Source organism: Acyrthosiphon pisum, chromosome A3 (genome assembly GCF_005508785.2).
Source record: "Acyrthosiphon pisum isolate AL4f chromosome A3, pea_aphid_22Mar2018_4r6ur, whole genome shotgun sequence".
NCBI classification, from domain to species: Eukaryota; Metazoa; Arthropoda; class Insecta; order Hemiptera; family Aphididae; genus Acyrthosiphon; species Acyrthosiphon pisum.
The window spans coordinates 26,889,352-26,904,033 of record NC_042496.1 but is presented as its reverse complement, the minus strand read 5'-3'; the positions used below and the strand labels follow the sequence as shown (position 1 = coordinate 26,904,033).

The 14,682-nt window shown below is 26.7% G+C and overlaps 1 protein-coding gene across 2 annotated transcripts in view; it reads left to right on the top strand.

The window, feature by feature from the left end:
• LOC100166470 (diuretic hormone receptor) overlaps window positions 1-14,682 on the top strand; it is a 54,218-nt gene that overhangs the window by 17,732 nt on the left and 21,804 nt on the right. Inside the window, exon 2 of one of the 2 annotated variants that reach the window (XM_016804918.2) lies at window positions 4,067-4,198. The exons of the other annotated variant lie outside the window; for it this stretch is intronic. The gene's annotated coding sequence lies outside the window, so the exon portion shown is untranslated. The remainder of the gene's footprint in view (window positions 1-4,066; window positions 4,199-14,682) is intronic. 2 annotated transcript variants of the gene reach the window in all.

Sequence of the window (14,682 nt, the reverse complement as noted above, 5' to 3'; positions counted from 1 at the left end):
TATGTACCCAAGAGGCAAGAGCACAATAATATGCAGTATAAAAAATATTTGATAATTGAATAAGACAGTAAAATTGCTTATTCGAAGAAGTCACTCAGTGGTGACACTTCCTATTATAATTTGCTTATAACTATATAACTTCAACTGCTATTGAAACACTATATCAGGAGCCTTATATTACATTTTGACGCTTTTTGGCTCAACAAATAAAACTTTATTGATATTATCATAGAAAAAAAAACTAAAAAAATTTAAATTTATAATTGCCTGTAAACAGCTCAAAACAAGTTAAAATATTTTGAAAATTTTATCAAGTATAGGAATTGATAAAATAAACATAATATGAATTTCAAGAGTCTACGGTTATTCGTTTTTGAATTACAACAAAATAAGAAATCGCTACATGAGAAATCGAGTGAAATCGAATGTTGTAAAAATATGAACTTCAAACGCTCATAAAAATTTAATTTGATTTGCTTGTAGAAATTTTTTTTTGGTAAAGGTAGACCAACTTATGAAGAATTTTGTATTTCATTTTCATATCTTAGATTTAAAAAAAAAACATTTTTATGAATTCTCAACTCAAAATAATTTGTTTATTTTCGTGACTTTGCGTATTTAGTCAAGATTTGGACTTTAAATGCTTATAAAAAAAAACTGTGACTAAGTATTTTTAATATTTTGAATATGTCATTGTAATAATATAGTAGGAACCTTGTATTAAATTTTCAAACATTTTCACTCGACAAATAAAGTTTTATCGACATTCATAGAAAAAAAAACTAATAAAATTTGAAACTGAAAATGATTCTAAACAGTTCAAAATTAATTGAAATATTTTGATAATGTTATCGTGTATAGAAAATGCCAATGTAAACATTCAGTCAAAATTTCATTTATCTACGGTCATTTGTTTTAAAGTTACACCAAAAATCAAAGTCGATTTTGCGTAAAAATTCCCGTTCTTCCTTAACTTTTATGTTGTTTTTCTTGTTGTTTTTAAAAACTATAGGGAATTTTAAATTTTGTACCAACAATATTCATATTCCTATCGAACAAGATACTGAAGTTGAAAATCGACCACTTATCGTGTACACAGACATAAAAAAAATCACACATCATTGTAAAATCATCACATTCATCGTTCCACTCACAGTCCAAAAAAACCAAAACATTTTTTTAAAACATTATAACTACTTCAAGTTATAACAATATATTTTTGTAAAAAAATCCAAAACAAGTTTCAAGAAACGAATGCCAGACGAGAAAAAAAGAAAATTGCCATGGATATATGGCATACATATACAATATATACCTATTATTTCTATTATATTGGAATGGAATTATAATATAATCTTACAACCGCCAACCATATCCGGAACAATAATTTGATGCCTAGATTTCATGGTCAATTGAATTTGGTTTGAGAGTTGTACGACTTGGTTTTACTAACAGGCGATATTACTTTTTTTTTAGTCGGACAACATAAGATTATCAAGGAAATGGATAATTTTAGGATGATTTATTAAAATAACTGATAACTTTTATACCCGAAGTTATCATCGATTCAATTACAATTTGAAAAGTGTAAATACACGCGTGTGATAGTAGGAATAATGATACGAATAATATTATTTAATAAAAATGCATCGCTGCAGCACCCATTGTTTATATATATATATTATTTTGAATTCCATAGTAAAAATTAAATATTTAGTTCAATTGATGACAATGAAATTTATATTTAGGATGATCCATATAACGTAATTAAAGTTAAACACTATCGTCAACGGTAATCCTATAATTTACTATAGGCAGCAGAGAATCCGAATATTTTTTAAAACATTATAAGACGTAGGAAACGAAGTTTCACTGTTATGCTAAGAATCAATAAAACTCAATATCAAATAAGGTTATTTTTAATATTGCTCAATACGTAGGTACCTATATTATATTTTTACTACAATTTAAAACAACCCGTGATCGAAATTTATAATAAATAATTATGCGGTATGTGTAACTATACCTAGTAAAATAAAATAGATACTACCAGATTAATTTCTATCTTTGCAGTAAATGTGATATTATTTAGTTAAAGTTTTAAAAATAAGTATCACACGAGTCACGCAGTATTTTATAGTGGTATATCTTATATTGCACCTCCCATTAAACGTAAGCACTAACCACTAAAGTAATAATGTGATATTATACGGAGGTATAACCTACCTACCTACTAAATTGTAATCGTAAACAAAATGCACAGGACTAAACGACAAAGAGACTTACTAATAATAATTATGGCCGAAATATAAAATTCACAAACTCATTCATTTTATTTCCATTAAAAAAAAAAAAAATGGCTCCAGTTTTAGTATATTTGAATCGGTGTATGAGTATTGTATGATATGATGCGTCAAATCATCGGCCGGTATGATCATAATTCATAATACGGTCGTAAACACATTATTAAATAATATTATCATCACAATTCACAATAGTGTTATTGTTCGATTCATCGTGTACAATTTGAAGTATATTTGATGGAACGTATAGGTACTACGCGCGTAGACATTATAATATAATAGGTATTGACGAAGCCATGGCCACAATATTTTATAAGTATTATGTGCGTTTACCTTTCTTATCATCAAACACATATAGTTTCCGCACAATATTATAATAATAATATCAAATCTCAATGACGTGTACTACACGCTTGTAAAACTGAACAAGACGGAAAGTGCTGGTTCTCTATAATTTTGTATTTGTCGTGTATATCGTTTCCCGGTTTCGGCGATACAAATAAAATTTAATGAAACGTTCTCAAGAGACGTTTTTGACTCTGATAAACTTCCCCAACCCATTTCCATTCAAATGAAGAATGGATAATTCGCACCTATTATTGTAGGACAGTGTGTAGACAATGAGTATAGATACTAGGTAGTATACCTACTGCATCATTCAGTGAATATTTTAAATGTCAACATCGATCGGTCGATGGCGTGTCGGCTTCTATGCATAATATGCGTTAGGTACGAATTTCGGACAAAATAACTATTTATTTAATTATTGTTATATGATACGCGACAAAGATACCTAAAACTTTTGCATACGCAATGTGACTTTTAAGTGCTCCATTCCAAATAAATGTAATAAACGTCTTGTAGAATATCAAATCCGTACTCCAAAAATGTACAAAACTTATCATTGAGTTAGGTGCTTAAAAGTTAAAAATAACTATTTTAGTGAGTGGTGAATCAAAAAAATAATGAAAATTAATGTCTACTACTTCTGGTTTTCCTCCTAACAAAACAATTTAGTTAGAATTAATATTATGAGCTGTTAGGTAACATGTAGACCTTTCAGATATTAATAAATTATGTAAATTGTATGTATGTGTATTGTGTATAATGTATATCATAGTACTAGCCTCTAGGTATATACCATATAGGTACGTGGAAAATGCTCACAATTCATAATTTATACTTTAAAAATCAATTTTATCCAATGAATATTTTTGACACGTTAGTGATATTAATAATATAGTTATCACGTGAATTATGTATCAAAAATATGTTTGATACTTAAACCTACTGCCACCGACTTAGTTTGGATATTATATTAAATAATATTTAATATGTTGATACAACCTCGTATTTCAAATTCCATTATTAATTAATATGTATTCATTTATTTTTGTATAATCTATAATATGGATTACAATACTGAACGGTTTTTTTCGTTTCGCCAACGTTGCTAGGCCCGAACGTGATCCTAACATAGTTGGAGCTCCATCCGTACAAAAACCTGCGAGCTTTTCCCACGTAGTGCCGTTCTAACACCGCCGATTACAGCTGTTATTGATTCGAATAAAGTACCTACCGGTATATATTTCACACTAAACCTGGCCTGTTTATTATTATTGTTATAGAATTAGTTATTTCATTTTAATTTCAGTTGCAGATTATAATAATGAGACTGTTATTAAGTATCTCGTCCAATTTTTTTTTATATATATCGTAGTATAACAATTAATGGTAATTTTTTTAAATTTATTTAATTACAGACAAAATACTATAGACGGGCTACAATCACCTTGGAGTGTATTAAAAATAATAATGTTAACCAAATTAAATGAAGGAAAAATGCAGTTGTTAAAAATACATACCTAATCGATTTAAATTATTAATCTAAGTATGTAAGTGTTTAACTTATTAATAAAGTTTGTTATTTTTATAAATTATTATTTACAAAATTTAGTTAATTTCATTATGTGGTTCAGGTTATTGAAAATGCATACTTAAATTTTATTTTCAATTTAATTAAAACAACAACAGCCCTAGTTTTCTATAAGTTTGTTATAAAACCAATACAATATAATATATAATATGACAAAAGTACTATCATTAAAATCAATAAAATTTATCAAATATTGTTAGATAAGCCGGTATGTTGTTTTATTTCAAAAAGTATTAACCAACATTTTACAATGTAGGTATAAAGAAAATATAGGGAATTAGCGGGACTTTAATATAATGGTCGTTGTGTATAAAATTTATAAATGGTTATTTCCACCGCAAAGAATTTATTTATTCATAAAAATGTATTTCATAATCACAAAAACTTTATCAATATTTATGTAATATTTATATTAAATATAAATTGTATACTTTTAAATGCAATAGAACTTAACTTCATTCATATAATATATCATTAAAATAATATTATTTATATGATTTTGCCAATATTTATTAAATTTATCTTTATTGTATATTGTAGATAATATAAATTATTATATACATTATCATATCATTATATCACAATGTTATTACTAAAATTTAATGAAGGGATAATGGGGGAGGTTCAATTACTAAAGTTCTATAATTATCATAATATAAAAAACAATTTTATATATTATAGTGTAAAACTAAATTATATCTACAGTATCCAAAATCAAAAAAAATGTGGTTGAAAAAATCAAAACATTGATTTTGATTTTTGATACAATTTACGCTTGACATAGTCCAAGGGGGACGGGACAAGTGACAAATAACTCACCCCCTTCGCTGGGCTACTGTTACATTTTTTTAATCTTAAGTGGAAAAATATTATTAATAATTATAATATTTTTATAAGTGTATAAATGCAATGTTGTTCATATTTTAATAGTTGAATAAATTATTATTAATTTGTCTTATTTAAAATTATCTTGAACAATATTATTAGTTTTTTATAAATGATTTATAATTTATAGTTGATACTGAATAAAAAAATTTGCATTTCAACTTTTAACTTTCAGTTAACTACACCACAAATATAAATAATTATTAATATTCTATAACAGGTAATACATCATAAAAGGACAACGTATCGCGAACTTGAATTACTATATGCTAATGAAGGTCGTCCAGTTTAATACTACCGATTACCGAAACTAGTTACTAAAATATTAAATATGACGAGATCGTTATGTGATTAGACCTCTGGAGAAGAAAACTGAACGCTGTTCCTACAAAATAGTAAAAAGTAGGGAACAAGAGTTTAATAACCTTTACATTTTCTGTAATTCGTTGAAAACCTTATCTGAAATATAACTATAAAAAATTATGCTTAAAAGTTTTCTTTAAATGACTGTTTAATAACAATTTGTCTCAATAGTTTTAACCAAAGAAATAATAACATTATAATAAGACCAATAATTAATGTTGTAAATTTTAATATATGTTCATGCATAAAATTATCCATTGGCTATTATTTTAAGATGCATAGTATAGTAATGATTGCATCATTTATGTTATGATGATAAATTAATTTTTATAATATTTTTCATAGTATATATTATATATTTTTTTAATATAGATAATAATATACTAAATAAGCATAGTATTTGTGTTCAAAAACTTATAAAATAAACTATAATGTATAGAATTATAATTGACAATTGTATAAGATTACTCAACCTTGTTAATTACTAGGATCGAGAAGTTCTGTCGTTCGTAATCGGTTGACTTCGTGCCACGTCGCATTCTTCAGTAAGGTCTATGATACATAGAACGTATATCTTCATTTGTGTATACGTGATTAATAAGTACCGAATACCTATTATGCAACTTTTTTTCTCGATCAGGTTAGTCTAATGCGAGGCCAATGACTTGAAGGTGCACAATTGTACGGAAATGTGAAGAAAAATAATAATTAAGTATTACAATTTACAATATACTATGTGAAATGTAAACATAGTGAAATTGGATATATTTTACGATAAAAAAAGTATAGGTACCTACGTTTACAGTTTGTTTATCAAGATAGGATTAAAACGTATCGCACGTCAAATAGTGATTTTTGGTATGTATATAAAAGTAAATAAAAATGCTAAATGGTATTATGAATAATTAAACATACGAAAAAAAAAAACGATATGAATCTATCAATATTTAGTGCCTTCGTCATTTACAATATCAAAGTTAACTTAAACATGAATTATACATATTACTTTTGTTCCATAACTATTGTTTCAATATATCTCTTAACCCTTGAACCTTAACACGTTGACCGCCATGAGCTTTTGCATGAGATCTCACCAGTTTACTCCCTGCCGCCACGGGGTTTTTTCATAGGTTTACTTCGCAACAGTTTTGACGATTCAAACAAAAATTGATAAAAAAAAAACTAATAATGATATCTGCACGCTTGTTACACCATCTGAAAGTGGCAACACTGTACTTTTCAAATCCGACGAAAACGTATCGAATATTGAGACTCCGTAGGAGATCTCACTAAAATCGATTTCAGTGAGATGTCATACGGAGTCTCAATATTCAGTACTAGTAATTGTTTGAGATCTCAACTAAAATCTCATGGCAGGCAATTGAAATTTTCAAAATAAACCTTGGCAGCCAAGTTGTTGAACTGAAATATTTTATCCTTTATTTTAAGCTTCCATCGAAAGCAAAATATCATATGTATAATAATACAGGTATTTATAAGGCTATAAAAATACATGCTTTTCTTGTAAAATGTGAATATCAAATTTATTCAAACAATGTATGGCGTGGAATGTTATAATATTAACTGAAACATCATAAATGTTATTAATTTTTGTTCAACAATGATTACATATTACAATATAATATTTATAAAATACGGCAAACTTAGTGATTTCATTTATTAGATCAATAAACGAACGACATGATTATACGAATATGAACTGATTATAATTTTTCAACTTAGTATGCAATTACAAGAAAGATATACGAATATTAATCAGTTTATTTTCCATGAAATATTTTGAATTTCGTTAACATATATTATACGATTATTATAAAACTATCTCGTTTTATTTTGCTCATTATGACAAAAATTATGGCACTAAAAAAAAATTGGCTCTGAGTGAAGCTCGATTAAAACCATGCTTTTAACATTTTTAAATTTAAGTACATACTATCGTGACACTATTGATAGTCAAATTGTATAAAAATATGTATATTAAAAAACAGTCAGCTTATTTATGATTAAGACTTAACAACCTGTCCGTATTCCTCAAATGTGTACCACAGACGTGGTAAATTGAAATTAAAATTTTCTAACTTTTGTACCATATGAATAATTATAGGCTTTTGCTATTTACCCTCTTCAAAATTCCAATATTGTGAGGAATATTTTTATTTAAAGTTTGAAGTAAACATTAAATTCCAAGCAAAAGGCCTAAGAAATTAGTTTTATAATAATGTGGTTTTTTTTTGTCAATCAATGATTTGTGGAGGAGAAAAGTTTTTATTTTGAAGCAGTAAAAAGTAAATAATTTTATATTTATTTCTTAATAATTGGTAGAAACTAACAAGAAACAGTGAGCTGCGTAATATTAATTATGAAACATCGGCTTTTAACAAAATCAATTTTGTTATATTATTGAGATAAAAAAAAGAATCGTACATAATTAAAATTTTGACAATTTAGTCTAAAAAAAACCCAACATATTATCTTCAACATATTAAAATGAAAATAAAAAACTTTGATTTAACTAATAAGGCGAGTGTGGGGTTCATAGATTAGCACAGGTTTGCTTAAAAAAAAAAATGTAACTTAATTTTCGCCTATATGTTAGGAACATTCGAAATGAACTATACAGCAAAGCGAATTCACTAGTTCCTACTTATTTTAACAGTTCGCGGATTTAATATAATAATAATTTATAACAATTATTTTATTAATTTATGAGTGTTACTTTGTTATTTATGTTTCGCTTTATAAAATTGTTTTGATACACATACAATTTCTGTTTGCTTAAAAATAAAATATACTAATAATGTATTTGTTTTAAATTTGAATGTCTGCCTATAATAATCTTAAAATATATTTATTAAGAAAATTGGTTTTAAATACTCAATAAACAAAATTATTTATATTTAATGTCTAAAAAGTAAATTGTATTATATTTTATTATATTATATTTAACAATTTTATCCGAAATTTTAAACATGGAATACTGTGGATTATTATCACCTTGTTCGTAGAAAATATTAGAAATATTAACTTAGAACGAACTATGGGAAACATTAAAGGTGTAGTATACCCATTAAAATTAGTTTTCTTAAATATTGAATTTAAGAGTATATTTTAATTATTTATCTTTAAGCCACTACTTATAACTAAACATGAGTACAGTTACATGGCATATTATGTTCATATACAAACATAAGCTAACATTAATTATTCCTTAACGACTTCAAATCTCTCCAACATACCTTTAGGCATACTTTAAGTGGACCATCAAGTCCACTCATATTACCCTCTTCTCAATTCTCTCAGTAGTCTAATCTTGTTAACTATCTTTACCTTATATTTTTATAATTCTATAGTTTCTTTATTTTCCATCGATACTAAAATCTACATGAGAATCAGCTACCCTACTAACTGTCTTTTTCTGTAGATTGATCTTGAGAAATGTCACGTAATGTCTTTCTGCTGGTCGCTGGAGTTGTTCAACTCTACGGCTCAACTCTATTACGTTTTCTCTTAATGGCTATTGGCTCTTCACTCGAGCGTGTACCCGCGTCAAGTATCTTGTCTATATGCCTCATTCTTTTGATCATAATATTAATATCACTGTTGGTAGAAACCTGAAAGTTTTTGGCTTAACTTAACGCCACACCAATAGGTATAATATTACTATTCAGCTAAAATTCCATCAGCTCCATTTATTTTCTCCCTTCCACTTCATTTTTTAATATGGCGTGGTTGTATACCATCCTTACTTGGTTTCGTGATTAGCTCCATAATATATACCTAGTACTAAACCGTATTTCCTAACCATTACACTACCTTCGTTACTAAAATTCCCCACCTCTCGTGACTTCTCCACTAAGTTAACTAAATGTATTGTGTTTTATGTGTTTGTGCATACATACCTTTATTTTCTTATAAGCACACCCACAGGCCACAGTTATAATTCTATGCTTATGTAAGTACTATATTATATTATACATTGTAATCTCCATCAACCACCATTATGATGTTATATAAATGATATTAGGTATAATATAATTATAGTTTCAGTTTTTAACAATTTAACCTTGATAGGTGATAGAGCTGTGTATAAATGTGTAAATCATTAAATAAACTATAATACTGATTTTTACATAGCAAAGATTTTGATGTTTAAGAAACATGTAGGTACTCATTTAATATTATATGTTGTATTTGTATGACTGATGTGACTAGGTATACTAATTAAATTCTCTGTTTAGTGTTTATACCATAACATACCTAGGTAAAAATTGTTGTGATTCCTTATTTTTAACGAAAAAATATCCTCAAATAAACATTGTTATTTTCATTTTATTTGAATGTCACCTATAGCCGTATGAAAATATAAAGCATCACAGGTGTGAGATATTTCGTATTTAATTGCAAAGTTTTTATTTTGTTAAACATTACAAAAAAATAAGATTAAACGAATTTATTTAATACTGAAAATATGCATTGTATGAGTTATGAAATTATTTTATGATTTACAGGCTTAATATAATTAGGTAATAAAGAAATGATCACCCTTTTAATGCTAAATTGTATTTAAACAGAAAAATATCTGTTTGATAGCTGTACAATTCTATCTAACAACTTTTACAATTTAAATTATTTGGTGAAGCATTCTATGGCATAAAGTATAAGTATTGATAAATTATAATGTATATTAATAAAACATTTCAAAAAATAAAATATCAACATAATTCATAATTGTTTTAATAAAAAAAAAAAAAAAAACATACTTAAATGCCTATTTAATTTACCCATTGTAAGTGTTATTTTCTTAAGAATTTTTCAACTAACAGCCTTTTCACACATTCCGCCATAATTATGGTATTATATTATAAATTATATTCATTATTATCTCACATGTGCCATAATCCCATTATCTTAAAACAAGCACAAAGCCGCATTTTCACATAACCTCTGTATATTCTTGCTGTGACTACATTCAACGCTTTAGGCCGTAGTGATTTATTAAATTAACGTTAACTTCTGATGCACACAAAATAGAATAACCTTTAACAGCTTTAAGACGACACGTGTCAATTCCTCAGTTCTAATCAAATAAAATAAATTTCCTTGGGGCCTCACTTCTCTATATGGACCAATATTATATTATTATGGACTATGATACTATATTGGTACTTTCCCTAGACATAACATATATGATAAATTAAATGTTTTGATATTTATGAATTTGTTTTTTAATACATATTATATTAAAATAATAATATTTGTTGTTTAAAATTATAAAATTGTTTGTTTTTCACATTAGCAAAATTAACTTAAGCAATATAATATAATTTTGGGTGCGCAAATAATACAATTATATTTTATTATATGTGAATGCGTTAAAGCATGCAGCGAGCAGATGCGGGTAAAGATTGATATTTAATTTATACTAAACAACCAAACACAAAATATGAATAAACTATTCTGTTGAAAATAAGCTTTGTTAAAAATAAACACGGGTTTAATTTATAGTAATAAATAAAATAATTAATTTAAGGGTTTTTATGATAACCATTAGACATAACTACCAGCCCATAACATAAAAATAACTTGTTGCGTAAACGATTGCCAGCAAACCATTACTTTTTAGATTCAACTTTTGACAAATCGTGATGACGGTCTCAACTTGTTTGTCATTTTCCGTTCCATTTTAACCATTAAGTCCTTCTTAAGTCCTAACATTTCATCGTTGCTAAATGCTTGTACGTAAATATTCTCAAAATCATTCCATCGAATACATTTGCTTTATAAATTCACTATAATTCACTACATTGCTTACTTTTGAACAATACCTATACACTTACTACATCAAGTGAAAAATCAACTTCGAGTGTACGTCTGTAGTAGATCTCCTGAGAATTAACATTTAATGTACTGTGAGATTCTGAGTAGTCAATTACTAAAGTTTAATGAATACAACCTGTTTCTATATACATTTACTGTGAACGAAATGCTCCAATTTTTAATTAGGTACTTTCAGTGTTAATTTATTTCATGATTCCGATACACATAAAATATAAGTGTGTTATTAACTATAATAATGGGGGGGGGGGGGAAAGTATACTATAACTATTTTATAGATATAAAATAAAAAAAATAATTATTTATTAATATCGTGTAAAATTGAATTCCCTATTATTTAATAATTATATATTTGATTGAAAGATTTAATCTTTATAAGTAATTCATTTTTACTTTATAGTAGGTACATACGTAATAATATCCCAACATTGTTAATATTATCAAACAATTATTACTGCAAATTTTACATGGAAGTAAATTTTATGTAAAACTGCTGTTAATATATAATATACATAACTTTTTCTGCTCAGCCACAGAAGGACTATACCCAATACAAATTAATTTTTTTTGGCACAAATGGGCAATGTTTGATACTATGAAATACAGATATGTGGTTCCGCCAAACGCATGGGCGCCCGCAGGGGAGGCAAAAGGGGTCATTGCCCACCCAGGTATTCTGAACTGCATGTACCTACTTGTTTATCAACAGGGCGCGGATTTTTATGCAATAAAAAAGTCAAATTGTGTAAATATGTATGTTCTTATTTTTGCCAAAATTTGTACCTACTTATTAAAAAAAAATGAAATATCTTACAAAAAAATCGATTAGTTAATTTAATTTTTTGATCATGAACAAAAGGCAAAAGGTAACTATTGTAGATATAGCCATATTATAGGTGTATTACATACATTTTTATGAAATTGTATTTGTTAATTAATAATTATTCATCTAATCATCTTCATTGTTGTCTTCTTGGAAACAATTAGATACAACAAACATATTATATTATGGAGATTTTAAATTATGAATGTTCGACGGTTAGGTCACAAAATTGACTTGTAGTGGCTGAAGGAGCGTCGACCGAGGATAATTGGGCATATTTCATACTTGATTATATGTTCTTAATTCAATACCTACAGACGTATTTTCATTTTTATTCAGAAGAATATCTTTAATAGTTTTAATTTTTTATAAAGCAATGTTTTTATCGAGTGTGTAGCTTAATTTATTTTTTCTTATAGCTCCGAATTCTCCTTAACTTCGTTTAATTTGTTTGCTGCATTTCCCACTATCGCAAGATTTTCAATTATTGTTAGATTTGATGTTAATAATTTTTTTGTTACTTTAACCAAGAAACAACAATTGGTGGTAACTTATGCTAAATTTATTCCGGTTACTATTTCGCACAATATCACTTATCAATAGCTTAAAAGTACTAATTACTATTTAGTACTATTCAAAAACGGAGGGAAAAACAAAAAAAAAATAAGAAAAAAATTAAAATAGACATTTTTACGCAAATTTTATTTTTTTAGTTACTCTAAGACGAATAACGATACTTTACATTTTCATTTAATGTTGTAATAAGACCATTTCTCATGCCAAGTTTGATTCTTTCTAAGCCGTTTATAGGGATGATAAATTTATGATTTTTTAAGTTTTTTTTAAAAATCATCATTGATAAATAATTTTACGCTTGGTCATAAAACTAGAACATGTAATACAAGGTCCCTCATAAACCATAGGTTGTTAAAAGTGTAAATAAAAAAAAAAAGTTGAGTGTAAATACCGCTATATCTATAATGACGTCGGAAATGCTAATAGACCACCACCAAATGCTAAAATTATGTTTCAAAAATGAGCCAATAAATTTATTATAAGTTGCCATTTGACACTTCAAGATGCAACACGAGCTGCGTTTTTGGTTGCACTTTGAATGGCGATTCTAGTTGCGCCTTTCAGTTACGTTTCTAGTTGCACTTCAAGTAACTACATTTCTAGTTACAGTTCAAATTGCGTCAAAATTTAAATTTTGTTTTGTTAACTTGAAAATAGATTTACTATTATTTTCTATCTATTTGGTAACTATACTGTTGTATGTTTTTAGTATCTATAACATCTTCAAAAATGATTTAGCGACTTCAGCAATACATTTTCTAGATACAATTTAAAAAAAAATTGAGTTGCAACTAGAAACTTGGCTCATGTTGCACTTGGATTTGCATTAATATCACATCCCTATCATTTTTATATTACAAATTTCCAACCTTACTATGTCTTTGTTCTACGTATTTAATTAGCTTTTGTCATAAACTCATAAACTAAATTAGTTACAGGCAGTAAATTATCGCTACTAGCACTTACTTCAAAATATTATACAGTATAATTTATTACATGTATAAAATCTGTTATAGTTCCTTATAGGTAACGTAAAAATCATATTTAAAGGGAGTACATGGGGCCCATACCCCACCCATTCACAGAATTTCATACTTTTTTATTGCATTATTTTCAGATAGAAAATATGAGTTATAACTATGTATAATTTTAAGTTTTTGCTTTTGTTTCCCTCCCCCCACCCCATAAGACATTTCTAAATACGCCCCTCGTAACAACTAAAACTTCAGTGATATTTTTTAGGTAATAGACAGTTTTGTGTTACTATCCAATTAACGGTATAAAAATAGATACATTTTTAACAATATTAAAATTTACTTTAAAAATGACATGTTATAATATTGTTTTTCTCTCATAACAGTGTAGTTTAACCATCAGAAATGTGACATTGCGAGTTCTATTGTTATTCTATTATGGTTAGATATGCTCATTGGCGAGAGATGCATTTATACAATATGCATTTTTCTCTTCAATATCTGTATCTTTAAATATAAAAAAAATTTATATTGGCTGTAGATAATTTTCTTTTAAAGTTATGAACGAGATCATTATATAATTTAGTGTAAGGTACAAATTAAATCGTTATATTATTTTCATCATCTCGAAGTCAGTATAATTACTAGGTAGGTATATTGTTATTAAACTTATAAGTTACCTGTTACGAATCATAGTATTATATGTTATTTTCATGTTTATGTGCTTTGCCAAGACACACATTATAATATAGGTACATTCAACTAGTATAAAATAGCCTATAGGTATATTGTCAACGAGCTTGTACTATATATTCAGTTGCTATATGAATTATTTATTATCATGTTTACATCTTATGAATATCTTGTAAAGTAGTATTTTATACTTACCTAACTAAATTCAAACTTTTAATTACCAAAGTATATTCATATTGGAAGTATGTATAATATTATAATGTATTTGTATTA